We start from the raw sequence: 12,003 nt of genomic DNA on the forward strand, positions 1-12,003 counted from the left end.
GCAGGTATAAAACAGAAAAATATAAAATCCCCAAGGAGCTCTACMGGAGAGCAGCCTTCACAGAGCCCATGTTGTGCTTCTTTGAACGGGAACTCTCTCTTGGCATTACCCACCCAAGAGCATCTGGTCCTTAGGTTCCCCACTGATCGGTGCCTCGATCAGCGATACCAACAGCCTTTGCACCCGCGATATTTAATCCCCTACAAAGTGGAAGCTGGATACGGACTCCCTTACCTCCCGCAAATTAGGCATTAGTCATCTCTTGCTTAGAGAAGGCATACGGCTAAAGACAAAATACTCGAAATTAAGGTAAAGTGACATTTTAGACAACATTTCTTAGAGCTCGTGACGGTCAGCTGCTGTACCATAGCTTATTGCAGTCGTCGCCATCAGTTATGTTGTACCGCGATCCAAGCCGCGTTGGGAAGCACTGGAAGCGGCCCACCCGTGATCGGGCAGGAAGGTGACCGGAGAGGTGGACGCAGCGGCGATGGGGTCCCGGGTGCTGCCCGGGGCAGGACAGCGCAGCCGGACACCACCGCGGGGGCCAAGGCGATATGCAAACCCGGGGGCCAAAGCTCACCGATCCCAGCCTGACCCTTCCTCTTCGCAGATCAAACATCCCATGGCCTGGTGTAATTCCCAGGCCAGATCCTTCACCGGTTCATTGACTCCYGTACAGCTGCAATAGCTGCAAATAAAAGACCTGAAATCCTAAATCCTCAATACTGCAAACCTTTTCTCTGTTGATAATATCCCCCAATTTTGTGCTATCAGAAAATTTCATCGGAGCGTGACTATGCTCTGTGCCACGGTATTGAATAAAAACCATGAAATAGGATCAATGCTTCCGAAATTCCACCAGTCTCTCTCTTCAGCCTGATCTGTTCCCTTTCAGCACAACCCAACAGGGTCTTCATCTGTTCTCGCTGCAAAATTTCTCCACCTTATCCAGCTTCACTAGTAGTTTCCCAAGGCAGTGTCTTGCAGGCAATTTTTGGCTTAAAGATACGAGCTTTTCTAGGCAAAGAAAATGTGCCAGATCTCAGCTTTCTTACGAGGGAGAGCTATTTAGGTAGTCAAGCCTGATCTGCCTTTCACAGGTGCTTGCTGTATTTTCCTCCAAGCGCCGTCTTACAATTAGTCCTTCTTTCAGAATCTCTTCTAAAGCATGACATATTACTGATGTCAGAGCAATTTACTCATCAAATTTGCTAATATTTGCTATTTTCCAGTCATTTCTCCTCCACGAGAATTAAGCTTCCCAGGTTTTCTTTTCACTCCAGCGGTAATAACATTCCTTTCTGCACCCACATTTGCTTCATGCCTTTACCCCCCACAGTCAACACCATTATATTCTTTAAAATCGGGCACAATTTTGAGCCAGGCTCAGATTTGCATTATTAGATCATTTTGTCCTACCATTWTGGAAACCTATTTAATGTTTGACTATCCAAAAGTCGTCTATGTTTTGCAATGATGTTATCTTCTTCGGTTTGTCCTGCTGTTTCCATCGATACACCATATTTAGCCTTGGRAGAAAGAGCRAACACTAATTTTCTGCTCACCTCTYCATGTCAGCTATGTTTTTRAAGACCTTTATCATATTGGCACTCAGAGCTCTCCAGGACTAAAAGTTTAAGTTTATYTTCTGTATAAAAGCGTCATTTCTTTTTTCCCTGCTTTATTTATTTATAAGAGAATTTAGCATCGTTAACATTTTTGAAATGACAGTTGCCTCTGCCTTTAAGGTCAAAAGAGTTTTTAAAACACGGAATCTCCATTCGTGCATGAACAGATGATACCCAGTGACAGAAAAGGAAAATTAAGTTTGGTTGCTCATTTATCAATTACACTTTTAGAGGTAAGAACTTTAACAGAAAAGGAAAGGAATGATCAAAAACTACAATATATGGCAGTAGCCAGAGCTAACAGTTTATTTTTACATTTTATGTTTTTACCAGAGAGTGACCTCAGAGCTACAGAAGGTGGTGGCATCTCAGGCACCTTCTGAAAGCAATGATGCTCAGAAGCCGCCTTGCTCTGTAGCTGTTTAGCGCTTATATGTGCTTGATTCATTTGCATTAGCTCTTCCCAAAGGCTTTAGCAATTTGATTCAATTTACTTTGCTGTAGCTATTCCTATCTTTCATAATTCCAGTATTAGTTTTCGCAAAATATATGGAAAAGCCGCAAAGGGAGTACACTTCATTCTCTTAAACAATTATCTTTGGAAAGCAAACAGTCTGAAGTTAAAACGGGCTTTATGTTAATGTTTAATGAATTTTTTAGCCTAAGTACCTCCCTGTCTTAAGGATTATAAAAAGGAAAATGAAGGCTCCCTAGCTATCCAGAAAAATGACAGCAAGTATGTTTGTTCGCTTTAAACCCGACAGCTACTTTTCGTGGTGTGGATCACATCAGGGTCTTTATGGTAAGATTAGTTAAGGAGAAAACATACCACGCGGCGCGTCTACTTGGACTACGCGGCCTTGAGCAGAGCCTTCACCTGCTGTTTGGTTTTTCCAATTTATTTTCTAGCCAAAGCAAATTAATTTGTTTTTCTCTCTCAACAGGAATAAATAACAAAAAGCGATGCCCCCGTTTCAGTCTCCGTCGTATCGGTGGCCAGGTTTTATTTGATTCACCTAGGCGCAACGTTGCTCTAGCAGCAGTGCAGGTCAGCTACCGAGAAGGAGTAACCTTAATACCGGAAAAAATGCTTCTGGGGCAGAATTTCCACYGTAGGAAATAAAGCCAGCAAATAAGAAGTGAGGTCAGGTAACACCGTCTTACCGCAGCCCGAGGACCGGTYGCGCCGAGCGCCCTCGCGTCACGAGCAGTGGCAGCACCAGGTTACCCCGCTCCTTCTCATGCAATAACCATTTCTGATAGCCCGGGCCAGCAGCTTTATGGGTATTTATTTGGAAAGGTGTAAAAAGTAGGCATCCTACCGGAAAGAAAGAGCAGACGCATTTCGATTAAGAATTATAGCTTTCCACYGGAAGCGTGCACGGCTCATGGTGGTGCCGTGGCCAGAGATGCTCTCGCCCAAAGCCGTCGGGTCCTTCCTGCGCTGCCTCGGTCTCCCTGCCTGCAGCGTACCGTTTCCTATAGGCTATCTTCACCCATGCAATTACTATTTTTGAAGGCAGGCTGTCTGGCAMAATATGTCTGGCACAATGCCGGCGGTGGTTTGTGTGGGCTCCCAAAGGCGCCCGCGGCTCAGCTGCGGGTGCGGTAAGGCGGACCGCGCCGCTGGAGAGCTGCAGAAGAATACTGCAATATCGCGTAAATCAGGAATAAAAGCCACACGCTTCATCAGTTGCAAAGGAGAAGACGAGAACCTGGTTGCTAATGAAGCCTAATCTAACGGAGTCTAATCAAGCAGCACCACTGAGGCAGGAGATCTTGGAGCTAAATGCGGATATTTCTTGGAAAAGAGCTCAGTGTTCATTAACAGTCGAAACGGCCAGCAACGTTAGGAGCAACAGGAAGGAATTTTTCCTGTAGACAAAGTGCTGCAGCCATCTGGGCAACTCATTGCCAGTATCTTCCCGGAGATTAAAGGCATGAACGGATGCAGACCCGGCCGGGGCGCTGAGTCTCCGAGCGGCTGCTGCAGCGGGCGGTGGGACGGCGGCCTCCAGCGGCAGGAGGGACGGCGGCRCGGCAGCGCTCGGGGACGCTCCCAGGTATCGGGATGGTGTGGGGACCGCGCACATCTGCACAGGCAGCTGATTTAGCCTTTCTAGCTCTTCAGTGATTTACAGCTGCCATTATCCCTTTTATATAGGCAGGGCCCGATCGCCATGAAAAYGCCTCCAATAACTTCCAGAAGCAGCTGAATAATGGAGCACCTCAAGCCCAATCCTGTTTACGGCTTTTTTAAGCCAAACGAACACCGCCTTCTTCTAGATAAATCCAAATCAAACACGCACACATTTGGGAAAAAAAAATAATCCCAGTAAACAATAAATAGCTTTACCATTTAAAGCTAACTAGTGTGGGGTTTAGTGTCAGAATAGAGATTATATTGAAAAACACATATATAGATATGTTCCCTTGGTTCCCACACGGACCAATGGAAAGCAAGTACATACCCACTTGAATAAACGAAGAAATAAAGCATGGGCTCCATTTTCTCCAGAAGATGAGATCTTAAAAATGCTGCAGAGTTGGGCAAAAGAGAGAAAGGAAAATGCCCCTCTGAGCACATGGGAAACCCGTTTCCCACAGTGCTGGCCTCAAAGATCCTGTTGCGTCTATGAATCAGACAGAAAATTCAAGGAATTTGAGCAGAGCCCAGCAGTATTCTTCAGAATTTCTGTACTTCTGGAACAGAACATCTAGTGAAACTTTTGGTTTTACTTAGCTGTTGGTTCGCCGATGCCCAGGATACGAAGATCGGACGCGGTGGTCAGAGCGCTTTAGGAAACGTCCATACGATATTGGGTATCTCCAGGAAAATGACAGCAGTAATTTTCCAGCCAAAGCTAGGAGATGGATGTTACAACCTCAGGTAATGGATTTATTTCAGCGAAATGAAAATGTTATGTCTAGAAATAGGCAAAAATTATTCACACCGCTAGGAGTAAATTGAAATAGAAAGCAAACGCCGCTGTACCGGTGCCTTCACAAACCGGCCCTGCAAACCCAAGACGCCCCGTGTCCTTCCCAGGCGCGTTAGCGTTTGGACAGGAGGTGGCTTTCCAGCCGCRACGCTCGCAAAGCTTCCCGAGCCGCCTGGACCAAGGGTGAGGGCCCAGCGTACGAGAAAGGTGTCCTGATGGGACCCGTTCACTGGGATCAGCTGGAGACAAGGTATTTTATCTCGGGACCGTCACGTTTGCGCAGATCGGTGGCAAACGAGATGTCTTCTTGAATCGCACCTTCAGTAACCAGAGGCGATGAGGCCAGGCAGCACTTTTCCCCCCACCGACCAACCTGAGCAATTCTATTTGCAGGCTTTACCTCTCATTTCTTTTACAATATACYGCTGAAAAATACCCTACTGGCTCGTTCTTGAAAATCCACACCTAACGCAAGCAGGAGGAGGACGCTGACGGTTACACTGCGGCCAYGAAGGTAATTGGATCTATTTATCTGAGGTTATAACGGTAAATATCTCAGCCCTACCTGTGTACAAAGGGTCAGGCAAATAAAAATCGACTTTTATTCTCTAGCTTCTTATCATGGCTGCTTGCATGTGAATAGGAGGCAAAGGGGAATTTGTGGGAAGCAGAAGCAAACCGAAGCAAGGGTCGGTTTGAAAACCCCGGGAGGAGCGGAGAGCCACCAGGGAGAGGGGAGAACCGAGCACCCAGGACAYGAGGGCAGTGCCGGGGGCTGCCGCCGGGCCGTCACTGCTGCGCGTCACTGGGCTGACACCGGCACGTCCCGCAGAACCAGGTTCACGTCCCAGAGGATGCAACAGGGTAAAATCAGCCAGCAAAGGGGCATCCTAACCTTCACGTGCTTATCCCCACTTCCAGCCACGGTCCTGGAGGAGGCATCCGAGCGGTGGGCCTCCGGCATAACTCTGCTGCAAATATGAGTGAGATGAGATTTCCCAACTTGCAAGCAGATATTTGGATGGAAAGTGAGGCTGTTATGGCTCTTCATGCCAACGGGGAGATGGAGACTTCGTAGCAATACAGGGTGGAAAAACCAAAGGAAGGCAGAGCTCTGCTTTTGGGTCTCGGCAGAGGTGGGAGCTAAGAGCATGGATTACCATTAAGGGTAACCGTTGCAGAAACATGCTGGCAGACGACCTCGGTCATCCCATTTAGCACTGGGAAAAGGTGATCTCTTCTCCTGGACACACCGGGAAAGAAGCCAGCAAGCATGACGCTCTTTGGTTTTTTACTCCATGCACACAGGAGTTTGCACTTTGCCCTATCGGCAGGAATGAGATTGACTCTAACATCTACACAGGGGACAACACACGTTGGACTTCGYTCAGGATGGGTTCTGAAGTTTTCCAGCTAATCTAAACCTCAGGCCTAGTACGGTCAAGTTAGATAGATTTTGCGTTAGGTGGCTTTCAGCGCAAACGTTTTTTTTGCATTGGCTCCAAGAGTCGGTGTGTCTGTGTGTGGTTTGCAGAAGGACTTAAGAGTCATGGGAGCCCAGTCGTTATTCTCAAGCATTTGATAAATTTGAATTTCTGGAATCAAATTGCATCTTCTCATTACAGACATTTGCTGGGATCTTCCTGGCTGATGACTCTGTCTTGTTTTGGCTCCTTGACAAGAGAATAATTTTTCTGAAAATGCCGAACAAGCAGCAAGTATCATGAAGCTCTGAGTTTTACAAGATTCAATATTTGTGATGAAATGCATGAAACTTTTGCAAGTGAAAAAATATTCGAATGAACCAACAAGAAAAAAACTTGGAGTTAAAAAGCCTTAAAAAAGGAGTTAAGCTGCAATATTAATCTACCCACGTATCTCCGAATCATTATTTGCTTTATGTGACTACCTCTAGCTAGAATGTGACTGTTGAATAACGATGAGTTTCTTTACAAAGCCATGAAGCTGCTATAACCCATGATCTTTTAGTACTGTCTACTCTGCYGATGACATTTGATGGGCTGCAGTGCAGCCACCACCCCCAGACACGGCCAAGGGGTATCTGGGGCAGCGCTTGCTTCTGCACGCGGGTATGGTTACGTCACGGAAGGAAGTGATTTCTTACGGCAAGTCGGCTCAAAATTTAAATAAAAATCTGCCTTAAAACCCCTGTGCTGCAGAGCTCCTGGCACGAGTGAGGAGTCCGTGCAGCTCATAGCCCCATGGCCGACAGCAAGGACCATGTCCGGAGAAGTTGGCCCCCAAACGGACCCCACTCTGCAGCTTGCACGCTTCCCAGAGACACAGCTGGTGATGTGAGATGTGGAGGGGAAAACTCTGCACCTGCTCTAAAGCATTTCTAAGCTGGGAATTTATTGCACACACAAAATCCGCCAGCTTTGCAGGTAGGTCTAAGTTGTGTTTAGTTTTTGCTAGCCATGCACTTGGTCTCAAAGTGTTTTATGGATCCATAAAAGATACTGCAATCCCACAACAACGCCGTGATGCAAAACAAAGCCTCTCTGCCACAGTATCGTGTAATCATCGCGCTGCGTACGGCTGCAAGTCACACAGGCCAACCGTGCTTGGATCTGCTACCCACCGGCTGCTAGAGGTCATAAATCAGGCCACCCGTTTTAGAAGTAGACGCACAGGTTAGGAAAAAAGAATTGCGCTGGAGATACGTCAAACCCCAGGAAACTTGTTTTAAATTCTGCTGTGGTRGAAAGGTTCTCAAACACATGTCGTCTTATTCTCCCTGGAGCTGGCTTCCAACAGTTACCAGAGGTCTGACCTACTCAGAGATCACCTCAAAATAAAGTCTAAACGAAATCCAGTCAAAACTGACCTCCTATTGCATTTCACTGCAGTCTCATCATCTTAGTCCTCCAGACCAGACCTAACCAAACTGCTGCTGATAAATCATCCCCTTCCCTGATGCTAAAACTATACTGTTTCTCCCATTCAAAGCTCTTCACAGGCTTCCTGGATGTTTCATCAGTGAATACAAGCTCCTTCGTTGGGGAGAAATGTGAGAGTCAATGCAACTTTAAATAAAAAGGCAACAGAACTACCTGATTAGACATGGGAATTGTTATTATTATTTTAGAACCAGATTCACTGCCTCTCTCGATTTCCTGCGCTTTCTTCTATTTATTTTCCCTGGCCTGTGAGAAACCACTGGCACCGATCTTCTGCTCAGACTTGCAGAAAATGGGTGGCACCAGTGAGAAAAGCCTGACCACTGGAACAAGCATGCCTTGTGCATGAAACACRAATGCTCATTGCATCATTTTTGGTCACCTTATCTAAGAGAAAAAAGAAAAAAAGGAAGGGGGGCGAGGGAAGAAAAAGGGAGTATTTGTTGTGTGTAAGAAGTTGGCCGGTCATCAGCTCTCAGTGAGAACATGTGAGGGCCAAAGGACGAGTGCAGCTTGCCGGGTCGCTCCTGCAGCTGTGGACACAGCGACACGACCCTCTGAGACCTGCCCTTCTCCTTCTGGAAATACAACTCCCACTTTGCTGAAGCATGCTCGGGCAAACCGTGAGACCACCCTAGTCCAAAGGCGAGTCGCTCATCGGACTATCCTTCTACCYACATGAAGTACGAAAGGAAGTCGTTGGCCTTGTCTTCCTCCAAAGGCCAGAAAGTCCCCTGAGTTTCCTTCCCAGGCCAGTTCCTCATAACATTTCAGAAGCCTGAATAGGATCCAGATCCTTGCAGGAAAACCCTATAAAGTGATGTAAATGTGTGGTTTTCTTTTTTTATGTTTTTTTTTAGCTTCTGAACATAATATAATGTATTTTCTCTCTTCCAGAATTATTTAAGATCAAAACTGAAAAGGAAATAAACTAAATGCACACAAATATAAAAGAACTAAAGGAAATAGCAGGTGATGTTTACTAAAATATATTGGCTTAAATCCTCCTAATTTCTGTATGCCTTTCTAAGAGAGAAGGTAAAACATCATTCAAGTAGTCCATGTAAAAATGTTAATTCTAGACTGAACAGAGACCATTAATTCACATATAATATTTGTCTCCTCAACAGTCATCTGGAAAATAACTACAACATTTAAATATTTCACTGTTAAATATTATGGTGCTTCCAGGAGTTACTGCTTTAATCGAAAATTCCTAGTCTTTAATTGCAATGAAGGGTTTCCACCTCGGTTAAAGAAAACTTTAACACATGTGAGTATGATTTAGACTTCATGCAGTAAAGTGGAGAGTAAAGTGCACTACTACAAAATAGCACACAGATAACATCTAATACCTACCTATCAACATTTAACGAGGGGGGCGGGAGAATGCCGTAAGTGCAAGACGAGATTCTTCCTAATTCYGGCGTGGCTAGCGAGGTGGCCTGAGGATGCCAGGCACCTGCCCTGGCCGAGGACAAGCCAGAACTCCTGGATTATCCCACTGCCTTTCAATGGRCGGCTCTTGCAGGAGTGATGACTTGTAGGAACTGAAAATATTAGCACGTAGCATTTGGTGTCTGCTGCACCAAACTTCCACCACCGCCTTAAAATCCTAATTCTCAATACTGAAAGAGACCTATCTCTGCCTCTGGACCAGGSAGCTGAGCTCTTTCCCACGGTGATCCAGATACGTACACCACACCCTCCAACTTTCTTGAAGAGACTAATACCACTTGCCTTGAAATATTTAACAACAGAATCATTTTTTTTCGACCACCCAGTTACACAAGCACTTAATAAYTTGCAGGACTGGACCCTAGAATATTACACGCCTTGTATGCAGAGAGGAGCAACGCTCTGAGACAGAAACCATCCATTTGAAAAGCAAGCATTGAGAAAAAATACGAATCAGTGAAGTTAGGGCATGCATCGCAAGTATGCACAGTGCAAAAACGAACATATTAACACAAAGCAGGGATGCCACGTGTGGCATCACACGGTCCTTTCGCCGGGCCCCCACTCCTGCGTGCTGGGTTCAGCAAAGAAACAAAGCAATTTAGGACTCTCTGTTGCAAAAGACAGGCTTTAAAGCTGCCMCCATCAATACACACATTGAATCAATCTTTTTACTAAATTATTTTTCTGCTCACCATCTGGTTCTTCAATGAAAAGGAAGCACTGTCAATATATTTGCCTTCCTTTAGGCCAGAGAATCACAAGCGTATTTTGGTTATTAAAAGACTGCCTGCTCCCTGCTTTCATACTTGTAGTTCGGGTTCTTTGGAAACTTCAGATGCTTCACTAGAAATCTCAAGACACAAAACAACAAGGAGGAAGTCACCCTCTTTTCAGGCCATCTCCCGACAATTTAAGTCTTTCATGAAAGAAGAAAGATCTTCTAGTACTTCTAACTGTGCTCTTCTAACCACGCTCTTCCATCAGAGCCTGCAGTCATTGGAAACACTTTTTCCAGCATTTAATTAAAACTATGAAGATTCTTGACTGCTACATGCACTGCGTGACCGGCACCCTCAGCAAAGACAGCCTAGCCAAACGCATCCCCTTTAAGTGACAAATTTAAGGGAATTTCTGCTTGTTTAGCTAGTCCATGCCCTTTCCACTCCGAGCGCCACCGAATGCACGCCTCTCAGATGGCAAACCAGTTAGGGCTTCTTTATTCGCTCCATTATACAGGCAAAAGCCAGCGAATCCATGCAAGTAAAAGCCGTTCTCCCAACAGAAGGGACTGCCTTTAGCAGGTAGAGCTCGTGGTGCAACCCAGGAAACACCAGCAGATTCTCCAAAAATCCCCAACGTGACACAGCTTCGAGGGCGGTCCCGACGCACGCCCTTACTGTGTGACTATATGTTTCRTTGCTTCCCTCTCTCTGTAACCCTCTCTCTTCTCTTATTTTACATTTAGCTCACCTCTTAGCGACACGAGTCCTCTTTCCGTTCTGTCTCTGCGTGGCACATCGATCCTCAGCGCTGGTCAGTGCTCAGAGGTCCTCCGTGCTGCYGCAGCACAGGTCAATGGCAGGGTGGGCTGAGTGGCCAGGAGTCCCCCGTGGGCTCCCCGTGGGTTCCCCTGCTTCCTTTTCTCTCTTGCACATGCTCCCAAAAAGGCACGTTCACTTTGCAATCTTGCCAGCTTGCTACGTGCCCAGCGAGACCTTGACCTGGCTGGACTGGATACGCTGCAGGTCTGAAATCAAGGGGGACCCTCGGAGCAGCAAGCAACAACCAACTCCAGCCCTGACCAACRGCGCAAGATTATTTTGGGTGCCTACAGTGGGGAAACATCTAGGGAAACTGCTGCAGAAGTGACGGGGTTGGGCTTTGAGGCCAACACAGTCTCAAGGGTGCAATGCGGGGCACCGTCCCAAGCAAGGGACAGTGCAGCACCCAGTGTAGCACTGGGTTTTTTATATATTTGCCTCTGTGATTAAATATGTCCTACAGCACAGAGCAGAAAAACAACACTACATCTATTACATCTGTATTTCTCRCCATCTGAACAGACAAACAACTGTGGCTCTGTTTCACCATCGAGTTCCTCCCTACCACCCTGGGCCAAAAAAGAAATAGCAAAAGAATAGGCCATGGATTAGGAAAAATAATTCCTGTAATTTGGATAAGTCCCAAAAATAGAAAATTGCCTGTGAGAGGCACCTGAGTTTTTCTGCACTCAGACACCAGAAGGATGGTTGAGGCTCGCTGACGTTAAGATGATGGTCAAGGCCTCCAAATTTTAGTGCCCCACATGAGCCACAGAATTATTTGATGGCGCACAGCGGAATAGCGTTTAAAACAAGATTTGCCAAGTGAAATTTTATGCAGATGGTGATAAGGCTTTTTCCCAGCCTTAACAACCTATGAATATAAATTCTTCCYGTTGGAAACATCATCACTTTTCAGAGCTATTATTCTCACAGGAACTGCATGTGAGCATTGCTTTTGCTTAGAAAAAGCCAGCAGCACTACAGCGCTTTACACCAGTTGAGGGAAAGCACCACGAATCTGTAATTTGGATTTGCATTTACTAAAAATACTGTGCAGCATTAAGGCAGGATTTTAATACATTTCAACARCTACAATTTGGAAAGTGCCTTGTGCTCAGCTTTTGGATAAAAGTAAACGAAWGAAGATTTGAAAGGCCAAATAAGACAAGTAAATAGCATCAATTTTACATTTTTGCAACTTTAAACAAAAGTTAAGTTCTATCATTGTCCTTCAAGCGCCGGCACACGAAGTTCAAGACTAAAGCAGCAAATCATTCACAACAGCATGTACTTTATAATGAAATCTTACAGAGCAATTTACTAGTAATTTATGTCATGTACCAGCCAGAATCAACCACTTATGTTTAATTTCCAACAAATTAGAATTGCCCAGGGTAGTAATTCTACCTGTGAAGTGATTCCTTTCAAYGTAGTACATGTATGAAGCCATAAATACATGGTCTTTGGAATCCGATTCCCCCAGAAACCCAAGCGGCAGCCGCAG

General features: G+C 45.7%; 1 protein-coding gene across 1 annotated transcript in view; it reads right to left on the reverse strand.

The window, feature by feature from the left end:
- The window catches only part of MDGA2 (MAM domain containing glycosylphosphatidylinositol anchor 2), a 232,614-nt gene that overhangs the window by 68,961 nt on the left and 151,650 nt on the right, over positions 1 to 12,003 (reverse strand). The window lies entirely within an intron of this gene.

This window comes from Apteryx rowi, unplaced genomic scaffold (genome assembly GCF_003343035.1).
Source record: "Apteryx rowi isolate R43461 unplaced genomic scaffold, aptRow1 scaffold_13, whole genome shotgun sequence".
Lineage (NCBI taxonomy): Eukaryota > Metazoa > Chordata > Aves > Apterygiformes > Apterygidae > Apteryx > Apteryx rowi.